Here is a 6188-nt window from a genome sequence, read left to right on the forward strand (position 1 = left end):
CTTAACCTAACCTATGTCGTACCTTAACCTAACCTATGTCGTACCTTAACCTAACCTATGTCGTACCTTAACCTAACCTATGTCGTACCTTAACCTAACCTATGTCGTACCTTAACCTAACCTATGTCGTACCTTAACCTAACCTATGTCGTACCTTAACCTAACCTATGTCGTACCTTAACCTAACCTATGTCGTACCTTAACCTAACCTATGTCGTACCTTAACCTAACCTATGTCGTACCTTAACCTAACCTATGTCGTACCTTAACCTAACCTATGTCGTGCCTTAACCTAACCTATGTCGTGCCTTAACCTAACCTATGTCGTGCCTTAACCTAACCTATGTCGTGCCTTAACCTAACCTATGTCGTGCCTTAACCTAACCTATGTCGTGCCTTAACCTAACCTATGTCGTGCCTTAACCTAACCTATGTCGTGCCTTAACCTAACCTATGTCGTGCCTTAACCTAACCTATGTCGTGCCTTAACCTAACCTATGTCGTGCCTTAACCTAACCTATGTCGTGCCTTAACCTAACCTATGTCGTGCCTTAACCTAACCTATGTCGTGCCTTAACCTAACCTATGTCGTGCCTTAACCTAACCTATGTCGTGCCTTAACCTAACCTATGTCGTGCCTTAACCTAACCTATGTCGTGCCTTAACCTAACCTATGTCGTGCCTTAACCTAACCTATGTCGTGCCTTAACCTAACCTATGTCGTGCCTTAACCTAACCTATGTCGTGCCTTAACCTAACCTATGTCGTGCCTTAACCTAACCTATGTCGTGCCTTAACCTAACCTATGTCGTGTTTTAACCTAACCTATATTGCGCCTTAATGTAACCTATATTGCGCCTTAATGTAACCTATATTGCGCCTTAATGTAACCTATATTGCGCCTTAATGTAACCTATATTGCGCCTTAACGTAACCTATATTGCGCCTTAACGTAACCTATATTGCGCCTTAACGTAACCTATATTGCGCCTTAACGTAACCTATATTGCGCCTTAACGTAACCTATATTGCGCCTTAACGTAACCTATATTGCGCCTTAACGTAACCTATATTGCGCCTTAACGTAACCTATATTGCGCCTTAACGTAACCTATATTGCGCCTTAACGTAACCTATATTGCGCCTTAACGTAACCTATATTGCGCCTTAACGTAACCTATATTGCGCCTTAACGTAACCTATATTGCGCCTTAACGTAACCTATATTGCGCCTTAACGTAACCCACATTGCCCCTTAACGTAACCCACATTGCCCCTTAACGTAACCCATATTGTGCTGTAACCCAACACACGTTGGGCCTTAACCCAACACACGTTGGGCCTTAACCCAACACACGTTGGGCCTTAACCCAACACACGTTGGGCCTTAACCCAACACACGTTGGGCCTTAACCCAACACACGTTGGGCCTTAACCCAACACACGTTGGGCCTTAACCCAACACACGTTGGGCCTTAACCCAACACACGTTGGGCCTTAACCCAACACACGTTGGGCCTTAACCTGCTCTGTAATTGTCATACGACGCGTTAAATTAGTGTAGTGTTGCCTAACTGCAACCCCCGCAATATAGTTTGCTACTCGCACTGCCCGGTCCCCAGTGTATCGCTTCATGTTAAACACCTTGCAGCGATACACTGTAATGTGGATGGCAGCAGGACGTACATGCTCAATGCCCTTCGCAGTTGTTCATTGGCATTCGCATGGCGAAGCACTGCGCCTACGCTGTGGTACGGCCTGTGTCAACTGTCCGCTGATGTTGTACCTCCAAATCACACACTGTACTGCACATTGGTCCTCATGTACTGAATGATACATCGTGGTACATGTGACCGTACAACGACTGCGCCAACAACGGCGAACCATGCGGTCCAAATGTTGTGCACGCAGCTACGTGTCGTCTCCCTATAAGAGCTGGAGTGCAGTGTGGTATGCCCTGGATGGCGATCAGCATGAGCCGTCTGTTGATGTAGTGGCGCGTGTTGTCAGACGTTGTCGTCTCTTCTCACACACCGTGATAGCATGGTGCACTGCGTTCCACATCTGCGACATGCGACAGAGGCCGGTTGACAGTCGTTTGCGCAATGGACATCGCATACGTACGGGGGCCACCTTCCACGTGTTTGCGAAGCGTGCACATGTTGTTGCGTGTATGTGGGCAGACATAGTGTGTCGTGACACCTGACACAGGCATGCAACAATCGTTGAATTTGCAAATGGCGATGGACGCCTACGTTTGCTGGTGACGTTACGCAAATGAACAACTGGTAAACCGTTGTGGTGCGGTTGTTCTCGCTAGAGGTGAATCAGTGATGGCGACGATCGGTTGAGCTACCAACCGGTTGTTTCAGCGATACCCACCATGCCCACGAACGTGAATGGCATGTGGGTGTGAAGCGATACGCGGCGGTGGCTGGGTGGGACCGGCCCCGGCCGGTGAGGGGGGGCCGCCCGGCGTGCTGGCCGCGCGGTGCGTGGGCGCACGCGCTACAGCCGGCTGGTGGGGGCGGCCACTGGCAGGCGCGCCGGCCGACGGAGGCGGCAGGCGGCGCAGCTGCGCGCCGGCGCACCCTGCACGCGGCGCCGTGCGGCCAAAGTAGGTCCTCGCGGGCCCGGTGCGAAGCGCGGTGGACATCTGCAGTGTGCTGGTCCGATTGAGGACTGTGTGCGCTGAGGATGCGCCGCCGCCCGGCGCTCGGCGCCGCGACGCCGTCTGCTGCTCGGTCGCCTCTGCGGTTCTCGCAGGTGGTTTGTATCGCAGCTGTGCGGACGTGTTGGCGCGTGCGCTGTGCTGGGAGAGTTCGCTTCGGCACCCAAGTGGGGCTTTTGTCCTTCTGTGGCGCTGGCGTTGGAGCTGCCGGTCACCGTAGGTGGCGCGTGTTGTCTCCCGCCGGCAATGCCACGACAGCACGCTCCCGGGCCTCTGTCGGCAGCGGCAAGCTCAGTTGGGAGCACGGGTGGTCGCACCTAAAGCGTCTACTCGCCAAACTCCGGGCGATTGCGCCTCTCTCGAACCCGACCAAGTACTTAGGACGGCGCTGCGCGCCGCCGGGACCTGAGAGGGTTTCGAGGTGTATGGTGCAGGGGAGCGCAGCCTCCTCCTGTTTGCAGAATAATTGAGCGGACGCTTGCGTGTTCGCGCGGGCCCCCGGGACACACTCCCGGGCGGCCGGCTGCTCAGCTCTAGTTGACGCAGCTCCCTGGTTGATCCTGCCAGTAGTCATATGCTTGTCTCAAAGATTAAGCCATGCATGTCTCAGTACAAGCCGCATTAAGGTGAAACCGCGAATGGCTCATTAAATCAGTTATGGTTCCTTAGATCGTACCCACGTTACTTGGATAACTGTGGTAATTCTAGAGCTAATACATGCAAACAGAGTCCCGACCAGAGATGGAAGGGACGCTTTTATTAGATCAAAACCAATCGGTCGGCTCGTCCGGTCCGTTTGCCTTGGTGACTCTGAATAACTTTGGGCTGATCGCACGGTCCTCGTACCGGCGACGCATCTTTCAAATGTCTGCCTTATCAACTGTCGATGGTAGGTTCTGCGCCTACCATGGTTGTAACGGGTAACGGGGAATCAGGGTTCGATTCCGGAGAGGGAGCCTGAGAAACGGCTACCACATCCAAGGAAGGCAGCAGGCGCGCAAATTACCCACTCCCGGCACGGGGAGGTAGTGACGAAAAATAACGATACGGGACTCATCCGAGGCCCCGTAATCGGAATGAGTACACTTTAAATCCTTTAACGAGTATCTATTGGAGGGCAAGTCTGGTGCCAGCAGCCGCGGTAATTCCAGCTCCAATAGCGTATATTAAAGTTGTTGCGGTTAAAAAGCTCGTAGTTGGATTTGTGTCCCACGCTGTTGGTTCACCGCCCGTCGGTGTTTAACTGGCATGTATCGTGGGACGTCCTGCCGGTGGGGCGAGCCGAAGGCGTGCGACGCGCCTCGTGCGTGCTCGTGCGTCCCGAGGCGGACCCCGTTGCAATCCTACCAGGGTGCTCTTGAGTGAGTGTCTCGGTGGGCCGGCACGTTTACTTTGAACAAATTAGAGTGCTTAAAGCAGGCAAGCCCGCCTGAATACTGTGTGCATGGAATAATGGAATAGGACCTCGGTTCTATTTTGTTGGTTTTCGGAACCCGAGGTAATGATTAATAGGGACAGGCGGGGGCATTCGTATTGCGACGTTAGAGGTGAAATTCTTGGATCGTCGCAAGACGAACAGAAGCGAAAGCATTTGCCAAGTATGTTTTCATTAATCAAGAACGAAAGTTAGGGGTTCGAAGGCGATCAGATACCGCCCTAGTTCTAACCATAAACGATGCCAGCCAGCGATCCGCCGCAGTTCCTCCGATGACTCGGCGGGCAGCCTCCGGGAAACCAAAGCTTTTGGGTTCCGGGGGAAGTATGGTTGCAAAGCTGAAACTTAAAGGAATTGACGGAAGGGCACCACCAGGAGTGGAGCCTGCGGCTTAATTTGACTCAACACGGGAAACCTCACCAGGCCCGGACACCGGAAGGATTGACAGATTGATAGCTCTTTCTTGATTCGGTGGGTGGTGGTGCATGGCCGTTCTTAGTTGGTGGAGCGATTTGTCTGGTTAATTCCGATAACGAACGAGACTCTAGCCTGCTAACTAGTCGCGTGACATCCTTCGTGCTGTCAGCGATTACTTTTCTTCTTAGAGGGACAGGCGGCTTCTAGCCGCACGAGATTGAGCAATAACAGGTCTGTGATGCCCTTAGATGTTCTGGGCCGCACGCGCGCTACACTGAAGGAATCAGCGTGTCTTCCTAGGCCGAAAGGTCGGGGTAACCCGCTGAACCTCCTTCGTGCTAGGGATTGGGGCTTGCAATTGTTCCCCATGAACGAGGAATTCCCAGTAAGCGCGAGTCATAAGCTCGCGTTGATTACGTCCCTGCCCTTTGTACACACCGCCCGTCGCTACTACCGATTGAATGATTTAGTGAGGTCTTCGGACTGGTACGCGGCATTGACTCTGTCGTTGCCGATGCTACCGGAAAGATGACCAAACTTGATCATTTAGAGGAAGTAAAAGTCGTAACAAGGTTTCCGTAGGTGAACCTGCGGAAGGATCATTACCGACTAGACTGCATGTCTTTCGATGTGCGTGTCGTGTCGCGCAACACGCTACCTGTACGGCTCGCAGTAGCCGTGCGCCGCGTGCGGAACCACGCGTGCTTCTCAAAACTAACGCCAGTGTTGTGTGGTACGAGCGCTGAAGCGCTGGAGCGGCTGGCCTGCGGCACCTGGCGCCTGGCGCCGGTTTTGAATGACTTTCGCCCGACTGCCTGTCCGCTCCGGTGTGGAGCCGTACGACGCCCATCGGCCGTGAGGCCGTTGGACACAGAACGCTTGAACAGGGGCCGCCACACGCCTACGTCCCGCCTATGCAACTGTCTTGAAAGAGACAGTGGAAACTAAGAAAAGATCACCCAGGACGGTGGATCACTCGGCTCGTGGGTCGATGAAGAACGCAGCAAATTGCGCGTCGACATGTGAACTGCAGGACACATGAACATCGACGTTTCGAACGCACATTGCGGTCCATGGATTCCGTTCCCGGGCCACGTCTGGCTGAGGGTCGGCTACGTATACTGAAGCGCGCGGCGTTTGCCCCGCTTCGCAGACCTGGGAGCGTCGCGGCCGCCTGTGGGGCCGGCCGCGCCTCCTGAAACGTGCGATGCGCGCCCGTCGCCTGGCGGTTCGCATACCGGTACTTACTCGGTAGCGTGCACAGCCGGCTGGCGGTGTGGCGTGCGACACCTCGTACAACGACCTCAGAGCAGGCGAGACTACCCGCTGAATTTAAGCATATTACTAAGCGGAGGAAAAGAAACTAACAAGGATTCCCCCAGTAGCGGCGAGCGAACAGGGAAGAGTCCAGCACCGAACCCCGCAGGCTGCCGCCTGTCGTGGCATGTGGTGTTTGGGAGGGTCCACTACCCCGACGCCTCGCGCCGAGCCCAAGTCCAACTTGAATGAGGCCACGGCCCGTAGAGGGTGCCAGGCCCGTAGCGGCCGGTGCGAGCGTCGGCGGGACCTCTCCTTCGAGTCGGGTTGCTTGAGAGTGCAGCTCCAAGTGGGTGGTAAACTCCATCTGAGACTAAATATGACCACGAGACCGATAGCGAACAAGTA

At 54.1% G+C, this 6188-nt stretch overlaps 2 non-coding genes across 2 annotated transcripts; both read left to right on the plus strand.

The window, feature by feature from the left end:
• Positions 1-3218: 3218 nt before the first annotated feature.
• LOC126476863 (small subunit ribosomal RNA) lies at positions 3219-5128 on the plus strand. Its single transcript, XR_007587298.1, has one exon. It is a non-coding gene; the product is annotated as a small subunit ribosomal RNA (ribosomal RNA).
• Positions 5129-5479: 351 nt separating this feature from the next.
• On the plus strand, positions 5480-5634 carry LOC126476271 (5.8S ribosomal RNA). The gene has a single exon (XR_007586829.1). It is a non-coding gene; the product is annotated as a 5.8S ribosomal RNA (ribosomal RNA).
• Positions 5635-6188: the final 554 nt, after the last annotated feature.

This window comes from Schistocerca serialis, chromosome 4, assembly GCF_023864345.2.
Source record: "Schistocerca serialis cubense isolate TAMUIC-IGC-003099 chromosome 4, iqSchSeri2.2, whole genome shotgun sequence".
NCBI classification, from domain to species: Eukaryota; Metazoa; Arthropoda; class Insecta; order Orthoptera; family Acrididae; genus Schistocerca; species Schistocerca serialis.